Raw genomic sequence first — 18,620 nt, forward strand, 5'->3', positions numbered from 1 at the left:
TTATAAAAACCAAAAGTCATATAGGTAACGTATTACATTTAGAAAAGTGGTTAGAAAACAGTCATTACGTGCGTTATAAACTGTAAACGTAGCTCAGTCCAGTGTACACGTAAATGATCTGAGTACTTGTCCACTTTATATTTTAATTATATCATTGTGATATAGTATTTAGAATATTTCTTTTACTTCCCCTCTGATGTTATCCGTCCAATGGGAGTTGTGTATGTTTCAAATGAAAAAAAAAAAATCATTTACAATGTTAAGAGATTTTTATGAATTCAAGCACAAAACGAAACAAAAATATAGATGTGTTTTTCAACCAAAGGTGTCGAAACCCACTTTCTAGCGTTGCAAGTCCGCAGACATACTGCTGAGCCACTGGTAGGCATGTGAGAGACCCCTGTCGGATTTCTGTTCAAATAGTTTACGACAGTGTTTTTATGTTTAGTTTCAGCAAACATTTGTACAATACTATTAGATCAAATAGATTGGTCATAAAAGGTATGTTCTTAAGAGATGACATGACCTGGTGATTAAGGTGAGAATCGCAGGTCACCAGACATGCTTCTCTTTTCAGCTGTGAGGGCAATATATTGTGACGGTCAATGTCACTTTTCGATGTTAAAAGGGTAGGTCAAGAGTGTGTGTGTTTCTTGTAGCAAAGCCACATTGGGCTATCTGCTGAGCCCACCGAGGGGAATCGAACCCCTGATTTTAGTGTTGTAAATCCGTGGACTTACTGCTGTACAAGCGGGGGGCAGGTAGCCCAAGAGCTGGAAGAGGTAGGTGTTGACTAGCTGCCTTCCCCTTGTTTATTCCTGCTAAATTAGAGACGAATAGCGCAAATGACTCTCGTGTAGCCTAACGCGAAATTTAAAATAAACCAGCGAGGCTGAGTATTCACAGAAAATATTCAAAATCGTAAAACTGCATTTATCGGTTAAATTATTACATATATAAATAATTCAAAATTGTTGGATTTTATTTAGTTTTTCATACCATCGTTCTAATTCATTTTTTTTTTTTTCGTGGACAGATTATAAAGATAATTTGAGTCAGTAGGTGTATAGCAGAAATGTAAATATTAAGTATCGTTTTTTTCGAGCAACTTTTCCAAAGACACTTTTTATCAGAAAGAGGCCCCGGCATGGCGAGGTGGTTAAGGTACTCAACTCGTTATCTGAGGGTCGCGGGTTTCAATCCCTGTTGCACCAAACATAATCGCTCTTTCAATCGTGGGGGCGTTATAATGTTACGGTCAATCCCACTATTCGTTGGTAAAAGAATAGCCCAAGAGTTGGCAGTTGGTTTGATGACTAGCTGCCTTCCCCCTAGTCTTACAGTGCTATATTACGGACGGCTAGGACAGATAGCCCTCGTGTAGCTTTGCGCGAAATTCTAAACAAAGCAAACCAATCGCAAAGAGCGAATAGATTGTATTATATTTGCTGCCACAAGACACAATTGTGTCTGTCAACTACCGGTGACTGAGCGAAGAAAAATCAACTCGCTATGTCTATAAAATGTAAAAAATATGCAAATGTGTCCAAATTAATGAATTTCTTAAACTTGTCAGCGTTTGGCTGTGTCCAATGTACAAAGCAAAAAATAGTAAGAAGCTGTTATAACGCAGATGACAACTAATTAAAAAAAGAAAGTTTGTTTGTTTGTATTTAAGAATAAAGATATATGATGGGCTACCTGTAGTGCTACCCACTTTATAATCCCACAAAGTTACCGTTGTGTAATTGGAGGACAAAATATTTTTATTTTGCAATTAAACCCAATGCCACCTAGTGTGCTATCTGTGCTTTTCCCAACACAAGTATCGAAACACAGTTTTTTAGAATTATACGTCTTTTGCCCGACCGCATGCATTTGAAACAAAAAATTGGTTTATTAAAAAATTATAACTTGAACAGAACAATGCTCAAAAATGTAACTATAAACAATGAACTATTAAGAGCATTACAATACAAAACTTGTAACAATCCTCTATGGAGCTCGTTGAACTATCTTTTTTTACACCAAGAACGATACAATAATCCTATATGAAGTTAAGTCTTTTTTGTTACAATACAAAACTTCCAACAATCCTCTATGAAGTTCGTTGAACTATCTTTCTTAACACTAATAAGTTTTCAACAATTGTAAATGAGGCTTCAGTTTATCTCATAGAAACAATGAACTTATAACGTTTATACATTAAACTTAGTTTCTTTTTGTACACAAAACTTACAAACGAGTCATATTGAACGTCATATAAAATCTCTTAATTCAATCTTTTTACCTTTCTCGTCGTGTGATAACAGATGTACTTCATGTTCTTGGTTATAATAAACAATCACTATTCATCTTCTCTCCACTGTTATTGCTTCATATAAATAGTGTAAACGTCTTACAACACAGTTCAATTGCCCTGAATCAAAATCAAATGTCTATATAAAAACACAATAATATTTGTTATTTTATTTTAGCATGTTTTATAGATATATATAATGAGAATTTCTGTTCAATACATATAGTTTATTAAAAAGCAAATCATAAAAGAAGAGTTAATTACGATAATCAGTATCTTGCAAGGAAGAGTACCAGAGACCAGAAAGTATCTCTAACTTAATCCTGATTAGAAGCTAAATGTAACGTTTCGTTTGTAACTAAGAACATTGAGACCTTTTTCAGAGTATGTCAGGAACAGCGGTAGGTCAAATAATAAACCGATTATGAATGAGACAGATTAATAAAATTTTAATTTATAATACTTGAGTTTTGAATGGACGAAAAAAAGTCGAATGAGTGCACGTGTTTACTTAAATTCCAAGACAGCCTCACAAATTAGAGCATATTGCTGACCTTTCTATACATTCTCAAATTTAAAACTACGCAGAACGTGTGAGAGCAAACGTGGAAGGTTTTGATAGTGATTAGAATATTGTTTTCCAAGCACTAATAACTTGACTTTAATGTAACGAGATTGTAAAACTTAAGCTTCATAGCCTACTTTTACGGTAATGACGTAATAAATTCCTAAAAATCTCCTACATCAGCGTTTTACGAGTTATAATCAGGGTTTCACACGACAGTAAAACAGCGTAAAATTTGAATTATCTTTTTGCTTGCAAGTGAAATGAAAATTTCTCTTAAATAAATGTCGCATGGAACGCTTGAAATCCGTTATAAAAGATTACTTGTAACTAAACTGAATTAAATACAAACATCTTTGTAAAGGTGCACCTGTTTCCTGAAGTTATGAATTGTTATAGACGAGGAAGTGTGCGATCAGAAAGCCCATTTCACTCTGTTTTCCTGGAAATAAATAGTTAAATCATTTCAAGGAGGACAGACCACCACGGTAATCGATAGCTCTTCCTGATTAGTTGTGAAAGGGCGTGTAAAGGTGTTATTTTTATTCACGTGTATGTTAGTGAAAACGATCCCCATACGTAAGGGGCTGGGCATGGTTTTCTGAGGTTACACGTGGCTTCTGATTGGAAGGATCTAGATTAAAAACCGCCATGTGCAACAGAACACACACTCTGCACTTGAAGCAGTTAGAACATTATAAAAATAACATTCGTTCTCCTTTTTCTATTAAAGGTAGCTTTGTAAGCGGAACGTGCGGTTGACCAGTTAACACTTATAAATTTAAATGAACACACTTGAATATCAGAGACTCTGACTTGGCAGTTTAGCCATGTTACGTGAATCTCCGATCAGGCTTAAAATACAAACACTCATTCACGAAATATTCGACTTATTCCAGACGTCATGTTTTAGTATTACTGAAATATCAGTAAATGAAACTATTAAGCCTTGCAGCCAACAATCAAATGTTTCTAATACAAAAAAGTAATTTCTTCTGTCTTCTTGTGTAGTGTTATATTTGTTGCTTCAAAACCAGTTACCAAAATAAGTTAAATCGTAAACATCGCGAGTGAAAAAAAAACGTTTCCTTTTTCATTATGATAACTAAAAATTAAAAAAAAAAAATTTAAAATATACGAAACTAATTCTAAATTATAATGCCGTTTGTTTGTAATCACTAAAATAAAAGATTTGTCAGCTAATTCGTCATTCATTTGCTTAAATGCTGTTATTTTTACTATATAAGGATGGCTTGTACATATATCAGACGGGCGGTAGCATAACCTATGTAGAGATGGCCCGGATTGTTCATTGAACAATCTTAAACATACCCTCAACAGGTCATCAGAACTTTACAATACTCTACAGGGATTCCTCTTATAACAGAGTTTATTTAATAACTGAGTCACAAGTTCTGGTAATGTCTGTAAATATCATAGCAAAAACATTCAACTACTTGTTCTTCTAATATATTTTATTTCATGGTAACTGAGAACCCATAACAATTATGTCAACCAATTCCACTGAAGTAACATAGTTTTAAACGAAGTATCTGCTTTTATAAGTATTCTAGATATCTTATAGTAATTCTAGAGTAAACTATGTTATCATTACCCCTTGAAGTTAGTTTTTTTACAAATATTTATGTTCTTTTAAAAAAAAACTTAAGTACAGGGTGAAACAGGAATTGACAGCACATAGACAATAAATATTACAGTTGGAACCTTATTGTATTTATAACTTGGTTATAAGTTCAACCTTCTTATGTCGAAACACTATTAAAAAAAGTCAAGAAAAACTTTTCCAAAATGGAAGTAATTCTACAATTGGCTGATATGAATACTTAAGAAACAACAGAAACCAATTAGAAGGGATGGCATTTGTATCATTCCCACATAATAACACAGACAAGATTTAACATATAGTATATATAAAACTATTCAATCACAACTGACTTTAATTTGCCCTATTTATGTCTAACATTTTATTACAATGTGTGCTCGTGCCATTGTGCAGATATACAAATGAATGGATGTCGTGAGAATTAAAAATAAATAAAAGACAGTAAATTGACACGTCCAAATGAAACGTTTTAATGGTCTAACTTCGTGCAACGTTTCTGACAAACCCTCTTCGTCATATGCCAGAAACGATGCAATAATTAAAGTTATTAATGCATTTCATTTAGACGTGTATATTTTTTTTTACATGTGTCAATTATGACCCTTTGTAGTGTTATTAGTCACAAATATGTTATATGTTGGCTTTTGATTTATTAACACGAATAAATAGATTTCAACAGAACTGCCTCATTTAACCTGGAGCTTAGAGACAGTCTTCATTGATTTCTTATGTTTCATTTTCTAAAATCTAAATTTTGATATATACCTGTTATCAACAACTACAAAGCAAATGACAATTTTGTTTAGATTTATTAAGGCCTCGCCTTCACTTTCAGATTTACATGAAAGATTATCTTATACAAAACTAATTAGGCTTTTTTCTGAAGAGTTGAAATTCCATTGTTTTTAACAACCTTGTGAGGGAGCACAGGGCCACTGGTTCGAACCTTTGTGCATTACACCTCTGACCACATTATACTTTTAATCGTGTACATCAGAGCAGTATTTTTAAGGCCCTATTACCAGAACTCACGTGAAAGAGATAATACGTAACATGCATTCACAATTTTCTTCCTTTTATTAAAACTTTTAGTTTTATAAATACCGATATATATAAGAAATCGTTTGCTGAATATGTGTACAAAGAGAGTAATCATCTTACACTGAAGCCAGTTTTGTTGCAAATATTACGAAAAACCATGTGAGTGCTACAACTTTCTACAGTTAAGAACTTATTTCTATGATATGATTTTGTTATGGCTAATTAGAATAATACCTACGACGCTCATACGAAAAAATTCAGGTCTAATTTTCTAGTTAAAATTTTGTAGAATATGGCATTGGGATGAAGGCTTAGTGGTAATTATCCTTAAAAGGTCGGATATTCCATTTTCTTAGCACACGCTGATCTGATTTCGATGAAGGAAGACCTTAGTTCGAAAGAGATTCCCATAACAAGAAACGTTATATGATTAGGGATCTATAAGTCCACAAGATACATTCGTAAAAGGTAATATGCATGCAAGATTGAAAATAATCTATTGTTGAAATGTTCTCCCATGGAATAAATGGGAGAAAGAACTTACAAAGAAAGAAATGAAAAAAATTTAATCTTGATACAACACTGAACTATGATAATTATTTTATTAAGTTATAGAATGTTGTTTTGGAGAGCACTTTTTTTTCAAAATTTAGGGCAAAATAATATGTTTATAAATGTATTGATTTTTTTTTTTTTTGAGTGGCGAGCATGGCCTAGCATTTAGCGTGCTGGACCATAAATCTAAGAACTTACAGTTCGCGTCCTACTGTCTTATCATTACGCTTATATTTTCGGACTGTGGATGCGTTATAAGAGTGACTTTTTAATTTTCGGGCAAAATTTCTCGAGTGCTGTTTGTACTTGTCACCCCTAATTTATAAGTGAAACACCAATGGTAATACAGCTTGTCAATCACGCCCTCCAACCTGAGGGACAGCTATCAAAGATAGCGTTTGTGTTGCGTTGCATGAACATACGTATGTACGTTTCTTTAATTAAAGTAGTTATAAATTTTAATTACTGCTATAAAAATACTAAAAATTAATAGATATATGTGCTTTAATTAGAAAGTAACAATTAAAATTATTGCTTTTAGATTAATTTAGAGATAAGTGTAGTGCACACTCACGTCACAACTTTCCCATATGTGAAGCATATATTAAAGAATAATTTATGATCTATATAAGTATAGTTCGCTTTAAGCATATCGTTTGAATAACTACAAGGCAATAAGAAACTTCTGAAGTTGACTTTAAAAATATAATGTTTAAAACAAGTAAAAATGAAAGTGGTAAGACTGTATAAGTTACGACTTTAAAAAAAATCTTTAAAACAAGTAACCTGTTATAGTGCTATAGTGTTCTTTCTAGCTATGAGTTAAAACAAGTAACCAGTTATAGTGCTATAGTGTTCTTTCTTGCTATGAGTTAAAACAAGTAACCTGTTATAGTGCTATAGTGTTCTTTCTAACTATGAGTTAATTCTAATTTAAAATTGTATTGTTAGTTTTAGTTTCTGTTATTTTTTATTTTCATGTGAATCACGTTATTAGAAATAAAGTTTGTTTTAACACAAAGCTAAACAATGGATTTTAGAATTGTAAGTCCGTAACTTACCGATGGACCAAAAATGAAGATATAAGCTTTGAAATTTCTTAAGTAACTAATTATTTACAGGATGTATTAACCATGTTTTGAAATTTGTTTGACACATATAGGTTACTTTATGACTAGAAGCGAGAAAGTAAAGACTGCCTATATCTCGTAAGGCTCGTTACTTCAATTTTAACTTATCTCCTAATAACATTTTATTACTAGTAAAAGAAATAACATTATTAGCAGTAAATATTCTACTTAAAACAGAGAAATAGGAAGTAGTGAAGAATGAAATGTGTGAAGCAATCTATTGTCGTAAGAGAACTGTCCATTTTCCAATCAAACTTAGGTTATCAAAGTCCTTGGATTATTGTGCACAAAATAAAACTAGCACCTATTTCCCAAATGTATTATTACTCTTTTAATACTTGGAAGATCCATTTGAACTAAAAAAAACAAGTTACACGCAGATACTATGCCGTTATGTATCCCCCTCGGATTTCAATGGACAAAGTCCAGGGGATTGGTTATCATCGCAATCATCTGGACAGTAGCCTCAGGAATATCCAGTGTCCAGTTGGTCCATGGGCGAGCTGAAGTTTTCTATATTCAAGATCAGATGTTCTACGACTGTAAAGAGGTTATGAATGACTTTGATAGCAAGGTAAATACTTTTTTTTAATAAGAAAGTAGGTCCAGACATTACTTTAAACCTAATCACATGCATGATTAAAACATAAGATAATACATAACTGAGCATGGAGAATTAAGGTAAAACTATTATTTTATAACATGTAAATGTATAGAATAGAGGGCATATATATTTTTAAATAACTTAAAATAATACAAAAAAGGGTTATTTAAAACACATATGAAGTTCTAGAATACACGTTAAGGAATTGTTTCGAAGTACGTAAAATTATAAATAATAAAAGTTAAATATTCTGATTTTAAACAAAAGCTTAAATCTGAAGAACAAAATTAGATTCCTTATTTACATCGCAAGTTTTTATTTAACAGTACTTTGACCACAATCACTATAAATATGTTATCTTACGTTTCTTTCATAGCTGTGATTTTACTTAACGTTTTTAACACATCATTTTCGACTTCAGTCAACTACATAAGAAATTAATGTAATGTTTTCTTTACGTTCTTCCCTTTTGTTTGGACTAAACTTTTCCCACTTACCCTCGAATTAACTCGAAACCGTTAGGATGTAGCTGAAAGCTAAACCTTGTTCTTGTTTATAGTATGTCTTAAAATAAGCCCCCAATATTTTCTGCTACAAGAACCTTATTTGAAACTGACATAACTTCATCTTGCAAAATCAACAATAGCATGTAAAATATGTTTACATTATTTTTTTACAGGAAAAAATCACGTTAAAGACCTTTATTTCAGAAAAATTGGTGGTTGTATGGAGTGTAGTGGAAATTAATAGGATTGAATTTGAATAATACCTTAAGTGAAAAGTTTAATTTTAAGTGAAAGATAAACATAAGTGACAGAGAAAATTAATATAAACTTTCGTTATGGAGATTATCTTTCACGATATATTAATAAAATATGTGCAAAAAAAAGGTGTTTTCACTTTCAAGAAAAATCACTGAGCATATTAAGCGGTATGTTTGTTTGTGTTGAATTTCGCTCGAAGCTACACGAGGGCTATCTGCGCTAGCCGTCCCTAATTTTGCATGGTAATACTAAAGGGATAGCTGCGAGTCATCACCACCCACTTCCAACTCTTGGGCTACTTTTTTACTCTTTTACCAACGACATAGTGGGATTGACTGTCCCATTATAACGCCCCCACGGCTGAAAGAGCAAGCATGTTTGGTGTGATAGGAATTCGAACCCGCAACCTCGGATTACGATTCGAGTGCCTTAACCACCTGGCCATGCCGGTTTTTTTTTATAATGATACTTTTACGTCTTGGAATATGGTACTGATATTATTCTGTCGTTAGACAAATATGCTTTGGCCATATAGAGATGATAAGTGATGTAAAATGCATATTTTGATTAAGTATATGTCACTGTAAGGGGCTGACGAAAACATAAAATAGCTTTATTATATTCACAATAATGAATTTCAAAACTGTGAATTTAGTCATATACATTTCTCGGAGGCCCGGCATGGCCAGGTGGTTAAGGCACTCGACTCGTAATCCGAGGGTCGTGGGTTTGAATCCAATCACACCAAAAATGCTCGTCCTTTCAGCCGTGGAAGGATTACTGCAAAATTAGGGACGGCTAGCGCAGATAGCCCTCGTGTAGCTTCGCGCGAAATTCAAAAAGAAACAAACAAACATTTCTCGGAAATACACGAGTTTTCTCTCTCAGGTGTACACAATCGCCGTATTCGCCCTGACGTTCCTCCTACCAATGCTGGTTTTAACTTACACATATGCTACCATAGGCATGAAGATGTGGAAACACAGTGTTCCTGGTAATGCTCACGTCGTCCGAGACCATCAGCAACTTCAGTCTAAACAAAAGGTAACACTTCTGTAGTTAATAGTTTTCAGTTCATTAGAACGTAATTTCAAAAATTCGCATAATTTGATACTTTTCGTAAGGCTGTTAAAATGCACTTTTCGCAGTTTTACAAACAATTCATTTGAAACCGATGTAAATTTCCTAATATAATCCTCAGACTTATAAAACTACTTTGAAAATAGCTTTGATCCTCATCCTGACAAAACTATATTTTTACGCCCTTTCATAAATATCTGTTTCCTAATCCTCAGGCTATTAAGATGTTAGTCGTCGTGGTTTTACTTTTTGCTGTTTGCTGGCTTCCAGTTCACGTCTTCAACCTGTTGATATACTTCAAAGAAGATTTTACGACTGTTTACAGCGAAGAAGAGTATTTCGCGTTTATTGCAGCTTTCTTCTGTTGTCATTGGCTTTCCATGGCTAATAGTTTCGTCAATCCTTTCGTCTACTGCTTCATGAGCGAGAATTTCCGGGTAATATGTTTTTACATTTCACGGAGTCTATGATGTACCTGAAATCATATCTATATGTACGTATATATGTATATATATATATAGTGATAAATTAAACCATTAGAGTTGGTTGGATTCCTTTACAAACGACCCGGCATGGCCAGATGGTTAAGGTACTCGATTCGTAATATAAAGGTCACGGGTTCGAATCCCCGTCACACCAAACATGCTCGTCGTTTCAGCCTTAGGGGTGCTATAATGTGACGGTTAATCCCATTATTCGGTGGGTGGTGATGACTAGCTGTCTTCCCTCTAGTCTTACACTGCTAAATTAGGGACGGCTAGCGCAGATAGTCCTCATGTACCTTTGCGCGAAATCCAAAACAAATCAGTTCTCTATAAACGTAGATGAGAGTATTTGACAAAATACCTGAAAATACGATAAAAATTGGACTATAAACAGAAAGGAACTTTCATTTATTTTACAAAATGATGTCTGACAGAAATTTATTTTGACGTTTTGAATTGGCATGTTTTTAGACCAAAACAACTTTTCTTCATTTTGCATACCAAATACAACTACCCATCATTCACTATTAACACTTACAACACTTTTGATAGAACGGATATTTTGGAAATGGATATTACCAATGTTATTGTCTGTTTAATTGACGAACTAATACTGATTAACTAAGTTTCGACTTACCGACCACTGATTGTCCAAATTTCACAAATTCTCTTCGATATGTTATGATCGTCTAAGAACCAACTGAGTTGAATCTGGTAGCATTAGGGAAGAACCAGGCTTTACCTTAACCGAATGAAAGACATTATGAAAATATAAAGAAATGAGACACCACATAAACTGAAGCGAAGGTTTGTTTCTCTCTTAAAATTATCGATCAAAAAAACAGGAAAATATAATTTTTATTCTTCCAATGTTCCTAGCGTGCTATTATTTAAGAAAAAATAATTCGTAGAGTATGATAACAGCTAGAGTACAATGTACTTTATCATATATTTATTCACACCGTGAATAATAAACATTCATATATCATTACTTTATTATACTCTACAAGAAGATACTTCAAGAAATTTTGTAAGTTATATTAAATTATGGCCCTTATTCTTGATTTAAATAAACAGCTTATTTCTGACAAAGTTACGTGTTTTAATATAAGCATCAGTTTTATAACGGTTAAATTTCCTTAAATTGTATTTTGTCACCCAACTTCAACGACAATATTTCACTTGTACGAGTCATGTTTCATTGATATAAAACTGTTTGGAGAATTCTAGATTTTTGTTTTTTTAGTACTAATCTATAACTATCTAGTAGAGGAGCACACTTATCCCCCCCCATACAAAAGAGGAATTATAATCTCTGGATTAGTGTTTTTTGTGTTCCTTGGTATCTCATCCATACAATGAAAGAAGATATATTATTTTTGTAGTACATTTGAATGTGCATTGAATTTACATCAGTGGATAAATCTTTGTTTGTTTCTAGATTTCGCGCAAAGTTACAAGAGCACTAGCCGTCTATAATTTAGCAGTGTAAGGCCACAGGGAAGGCATCTAGTCATCACCACCCATCGCCTACTCTTGGGTTCCTCTTTAACCAACAAATAGTAGAATTGACCGTAACATTATAACATCCCCACGGCTGAAAGAGCGAGCATGTTTGGTGCGATGGGGATTCGAACCAGCGATCCTCAGGTTAGGAGTCGAGCGTCATACACACCTGGCCTTGCTGAGCCTGTGGATAAATCAAACCAAGATTAAAATCAGTTTATTTCCTATATAATACAGCTGTATCCTAAATTTTGCAATGCTGTTATTACTGTATTATTTCATCAATTAGTGTTTTCATCTTCTATAGAGATGCCAACTATTTCAAATGACTGAGCGTAATGATTGTAGATAGAGCCTTTTACACTGCTAAATTAGGGACGGCTAGCGCAGATAGCCCTGGTGTAGCTTTGCGCAAAATAAAAAAAAAACAAACAATCCATATCCACTGGTTATAATTTAAAGTACAAGCAAACTGTTGAAATATCTAATGGTTATAATTTAAAGAGTGTACGTTTTATTATAGCAAAACCACATCGGGCTATCTGCTGAGTTTACCGAGGTGAATCGAACCCCTAATTTTAGCTTTGTAAATCCGTAGACTTATCGCTGTACCAGCGGAGGACTAATTTAAGGGAATAACTTACTTTTAGGAAAACTAAGGCATAACAAAAGTTTTACAACATATAAGATCCAAGAACATGCACTCGTAATTTAAATTAAGTGAAAACGTTAAAATCTTATTTAAAATACGCCAGTTTTCAATGTTTTCCTTACACTAAATACATGTTAACTTTAAACAGAAAGACAGGTAAACTAAATTATTTTTCATTCTACCTGTCGAGTTACAAAATAAAACTAATTAGAAGGAATATTTAATGCAACTTTATATTTCATATTAAGTACCAGCTATATTATCCTTCAAATTTCAAACTTAAAAATAATTTCCTTACGCATATAAAAGATTCTTAATTATAATTTGCGTAAACCAAAATGAGATTAAATTAAACACACATTGTAATGTAAAACCTTCATTTAACATGCTACACTTCTTTGCAGCCACATCAATGTGTAAATAAATTAAAAACACACCATAATACAAAATGTACGTTTTACAACGTTAACATTAAATTAAAATAACCTCTATTTTTGTGAAAATAAGTAAGTCCATAAGCTACAAAAAATAACTTAAAGTTTATTATGTACCAATAAGTGTACCAAGAATAAATAAATAAATTAAATGTGTTGTATGATAAGTCCAGAAATGTGTACAATATACAATAGAATATACAACATTAAAATACTGAACGTGTCAATTTCATTCTTCTATTCTTATACCCAGGCAAGAACCAAGTAAATATTAAATGTAAACATGGACATAAGAAGACATGTAAACGAACAGGTTACATATTGAGGTGAAGTGGTGTTGGCGAAATTCGGAAATTTAATGGTGTATAAACTTTTAATTATTTTCAATTCATTAACTTAACCATCAGCTACGTGTTTGTTAATAGCGATGGTTTGTGAGGAATATCTGAGCTGTACCACTCGATTACTGTCGACTCGTAAGGAAGAAGTAGTGGTATTATCAGATGAACTGACTATTTAGAGAACGTCCCCCGCCAAAATCAGGGGTTCGATTCCCATCGGTGGACTCAGCAGATAACCTGATGTGGCTTTGCTACAAGAAAACACACATTTACAGGACAGCATAAAACGTATCACAATGTTGAACTGAATTTCTAACCCCAAATGTTTGTTTTTGAATTTCGCGCAAAGCTACACGAGGGGCTATCTGCGCTAGCCGTCTCTAATTTAGCAGTGTAAGAACAGAGGGAAGGAAGCTAGTCAGCACCAGACATCGCCATCTCTTAGGCTACTCTTTCACCAACAAATAGTGGAATTGACTGAACATTATAACGTCCCCACAGCTAAAAGGGCGCGTATGTTTGGAATGACTTGGATTCGAAACCGCGACCCTTAGATTACGAAGCGACAGCTTTTAACATCTGGCCGTGCCGGGCCTCTAACCACGACCGAGATGAAGAAAGAATAAGCGCTGCATCCATGTTATTTTTAACTCCATAAGTAAAAATACGTAATTTTAGGTGTCACTAAACATTCGGTACTATTAAGCTCTTGTTGGATTCGGTACGGAAAATACGTGGCGTATGAGCTATATACAGCTTATGATAGTTCGATATTTATCTTAGGATAACTTAAGTGGAATCAAGTGGGATGATTTGTGACAATATTACCATCAGGTAATTCAAGGCCCTTGACGAGTTTCCTAGTATTAAAACATGTAGGCGCGACAGAAAGCACGCACGTGGAAAATTTGAAGTGAACGTGACATACCCGTCTTTTAAGAAACTAAGCACGTGTTGTATTTAACATGTGTTAACGAAGGATAACGTTGCTATTGGAAGTGAAAACTTTGTGGTAATTAATAGAAATGAGGGTAAGCAGAAATTGAAAATTAGGATATTAAACAACGAGATTTCACCGACACCACTTTTCAAACTGTAATCTGTTTATTTAAATTTTTCCTATGTTAATAATTAATTCAAATTGTGTTCCCAATAATTTGTTTGTTCGTTTTTTAATTTAGTGCAAAGCTACTCGAGAGCTATCTGCGCTACTCATCCCTAACTTAGCAGTGCAAGACTAGAGAGAAAACAGCTAGTTATCATCACCCACCGCCAACTCTTGGGCTACTCTTTTACCAATGAATAGTGGGATTGACTGTAACATTATAACGCCCCCACCACTGAAAAGGCGAGCATGTTTGGTGTGACGGAGATTCGAACCTACAACCCTCAGATTACGAGTGCCTTAACCACCTGGCCATACTGGGCCTAGTGCCAATAGTCAAAACACGTAGGATAAAAGACAATAATGACATTAAAAATAACACTGGATAGAACCCGAACACTATCACTAGATGGTGTTATATTGTCTCTTCACACCTAATACCATTTTAGTGTTCTTATGTCTCTTATTTGATACACAGTCCTGGTTGTTATTCCTGGAAAAATGAATATTAACAAACGTACGTGTTAGGTTGCCAGTTCACCCGTACGTAGAACAGCAAGACTTCCGATATCAGCTAAATCTTATACGTTTTGTCTAGCGATCAATAGAATGCTGAATTAATTTCTGCGAACTTATTTAACTGTTTCGATGGCTTTTTGTCATTGGTAAATAATATTATCTAATTATATTTTATATTATGTTGTGTTTTCAGCTATAACTAGAAATGTATGTGCTTACCTTCTTGGCATATTTGAATCATTCATATATATAACTTATATTTGGCATTTAAACTTGATACTTTTATTTGATCCCCAGATGGGTCAACAGTAAATGTTCGGGTGAACAACGCTAAACTCCGAGTTTCGATACCGAGCTATGACCAGACTTCCGAAACTCCATCGTGTAGTTCTGAGCTAAAACATCTCCAGTCTTACAAAACTACCTATATCCAACTCAACTCGTAATCAAAGAATCGCGAGTTCGAATCCCCGTTGCACCAAACATGCTTGCCCCTTCAGCCGAGGGGGCGTCGTAATATCACGCTCAATCTCACTGTTTACTGCTGAAAAGAGTCGCCCAAGAGTTGGGTGGTGGTGAGCAGTTGCCTTCCCTCTAGTCTTCCACTACTAATTTAGGGACGACAAGCGCAGATAGCCCTGGTGTAGCTTTGCAAGAAATTAATCAACAAACAAACAATTTCTCTTTGGTACATTATTTAATGTCGTATGTGCGTGTCTTTTCTCGCTGCATTAGAGCATTATTTAATATTTTTATGTGTATGTATTCTCTTGTTATTCTACAGTACTTTTAATATCTCATACGAATGTCTTCTCGTTGTTTACGATATCAGTTGATATCGATGTTTTCTTTTTCTGTTCCGTAATACTCACTTGAATTTAAACCCTTAATGTTAAACCCTCAATGTCTGTTGACTCCATTTACGTCATCAACTTTTACCAAGAGTTTCTCCATGTGATGTAGTTCAACTTTTTGTCGGCTTCTTTATTTCTATCTGATTTAAACTATCACTTCTTGCATATTTGCCTTCTTCGTATTAATTAACATCTGTTTCTTTCACATTTTAGAAATTATTTCAATAAATAAATCATTTTTATAGTATATCATAAAATAATTCAAGCTGTTTTTTTTTACTGCAAAGCATTTTCATCGAAAGATTAAAAAAATCAACCTTTGTCTTTAATTAGCCGAGAAGAAAGACTTCTGACCCTGTTTGTGGTTTAGTTGTTAGGATGTATTAAATAAAAGTATTCACAATAAATATTCAAAAGACAAAGTCTATTTATAAACACATGTTAAGATATTCCGACCACTCGCACACTATTATTCTAAATTCATCTCGGGATTTGGTGAAAAGAGTGAAGTAGGGATTCGAATGAGTTTTTTTTTTTTTTTAATTTAAGATGCTGGACTTAGAACGAATTAAGATGCAATAACAATGTTGGCATAACATGTTAGTTATTAGTTTGTGTTTACTAATAGTAAAGATTTAAACCCAAGTTATTAAATTACAAACAATAATTTTAATGTTCGTTACAGTTTAGTCAAGCCATACACGAAACATCGAATTTTGTATTCGTTGCTATCGTGCAAACAACAAGAACCTGCTAAACCCAAATAAGACGTACAGAACTATCGGAACTCATTACAAAGAAGCTTGTTCACAACTAAACAAATTATATAAACAATCTGGAGTTCTTAGAGCTACGTAAAAGTATTCAGAACAATAGAACGACTGTTAAGCTAAACAAAACTGTAGAAAACAGTTAAGGAGTTACAAGAACTATACAATATTGTATAAAACGATTTGAAACTTCTTAGAGTTAAGAAAGATTATAAGAAAAAGTATGAGGAGCTATTCGCGTTTAAGCAAAAATGTACAGAACAATTAGGAACTTTTCACGTCTAACAACAATATGAACAACAATTACGAACTTTTAATAACTAAACAACAATGTACAGAACAATCAGGAACTTTTCACGTCTAACAACAATGTGAACAACAATTACGAACTTTTAATAACTAAACAACAATGTACAGAACAATCAGGAACTTTTCACGTCTAACAACAATGTGAACAACAATTACGAACTTTTAATAACTAAACAACAATGTACAGAACAATCAGGAACTTTTCACGTCTAACAACAATGTGAACAACAATTACGAACTTTTAATAACTAAACAACAATGTACAGAACAATCAGGAACTTTTCACGTCTAACAACAATGTGAACAACAATTACGAACTTTTAATAACTAAACAACAATGTACAGAACAATCAGGAACTTTTCACGTCTAACAACAATGTGAACAACAATTACGAACTTTTAATAACTAAACAACAATGTACAGAACAATCAGGAACTTTTCACATCTAACAACAATGTTCAAAACGTTCAAAAACTTTTCACATCTAACAACAACGTAAAAAACGATAAGGAATTTTTAACAACTAAACAACAATTTACAAAACGATCAGGAACTTTTCACAGCTAAACAACAATGTACAAAACGATTAGGAAGTTTTCAAATTTAAGCAACATTGTAAAAATGATCAGGAACTTTTCACGTGTAACTAATAATGTACAAAATGACCAAGAAAAAGTGTTCCGCTTTCCAAAGTAATTTGTGCTTTTTTTTTAGAAAGAAATATTGTTGCTTTTATCGTACAAGAATAAAATGCACTTTAACTCCAGAACGTTTCTTTTCCTTTTGGGTATTGTTTCAGAAGAAGATTTCTAATAACTGCACACTATTTTTTTACTTTCTAATGCTGGGCCACCAGAGATTTCAATTAACTGTATATTGTCTCGTTTTCTCTCTCTTCTTTTGTTTAGAATAAAGATTTTAGTATTAGGTAAACGGGTTAACATCTGTAAACTTATAGAAAGTGAAAAAGTACTCATAAAAAATAACGTGCTACCCAAAATGTAGATTGCTAAAAATCAAAAACTATAATTCAAAGCTCATCTATTTTATATGTTACTCGAAAAAGAAAACTAAACAAGAAAAACTAAGTGTTTAAGTGACAAAACTAGTGACGTTTACGTCAGTGAGCGAAACTATTTCATTCGTTTAAAAACTAATCAAAAGTAAAGGCTAGACTCATCTGCGGTATAGATTAGCACAAAGGTAAAAACTAAGTGATTCTGAATAATTAATAAATAATCACAATTAAATAAATATACCCTTTCAAACGTTGTTTTGAATTAAGCAGAAAGCTACATAATGGGCTATCTGTGTTCTGCCCATCACAGGTATCGAAATCCGGTTATTAGCGTTGTAACTCCGCAGACATACCGCTGAGCCACTGGGGGGCCCTTTCAACTGTAGTCACTGCATTATTATTCAAGGCAAACCTAGTTCCCAATAATACTTATCAACTGCAATATAGAAACCTTAATATATATCTGAAGAAAAGATCGTTTTTAAGTGTTAACGGTTTCTCTAAAGTAAGCCCGGCATGGCCAGGTGGGTTAAGGCGTTCGACTCGTAATCCGAGAGTCGCGGGTTCGAATCCCCGTCGCACCAAACGTGCTCGCCCTTTCAGCCGTGGGTGCGTTATAATGTGACGGTCAATCCCACTATTCGTTGGTAAAAGAGTAGCCCAAGAGTTGGCGGTGGGTGGTGATGATGACTATCTGTCTTTCCTCTAGTGAGTCTAGTCTTACATTGCTAAATTTGGGACGGCTCGCGCAGATAGCCCTCATGGAGCTTTGTGCGAAATTAAAAAAACAACAACAAAAACAAACAACATGTTTAAAGTACAAACTGGATACGCGATATTCAGGAGCAAATATTTAACTTAGAGAAACAGCTGTTGTTCTCTAAAAATAACTGAAAGAAGCATAGTTTTCAGCAATAAAGAACAGAGGAATGTAACTACTGATAAAATTCAATCAGTTCATTAG

General features: G+C 33.6%; 1 pseudogene across 1 annotated transcript in view; it reads left to right on the top strand.

Moving 5' to 3' along the window:
• LOC143254374 (G-protein coupled receptor 83-like) overlaps positions 1 to 18,620 on the top strand; it is a 45,194-nt pseudogene that overhangs the window by 22,101 nt on the left and 4,473 nt on the right. Inside the window, exons 2-4 of the transcript XR_013030167.1 lie at positions 7,595 to 7,788; positions 9,471 to 9,626; positions 9,878 to 10,099. The product of XR_013030167.1 is annotated as a G-protein coupled receptor 83-like (transcript). The remainder of the gene's footprint in view (positions 1 to 7,594; positions 7,789 to 9,470; positions 9,627 to 9,877; positions 10,100 to 18,620) is intronic.

This window comes from Tachypleus tridentatus, chromosome 6 (genome assembly GCF_004210375.1).
Source record: "Tachypleus tridentatus isolate NWPU-2018 chromosome 6, ASM421037v1, whole genome shotgun sequence".
In the NCBI taxonomy this organism is placed as follows: Eukaryota; Metazoa; Arthropoda; class Merostomata; order Xiphosura; family Limulidae; genus Tachypleus; species Tachypleus tridentatus.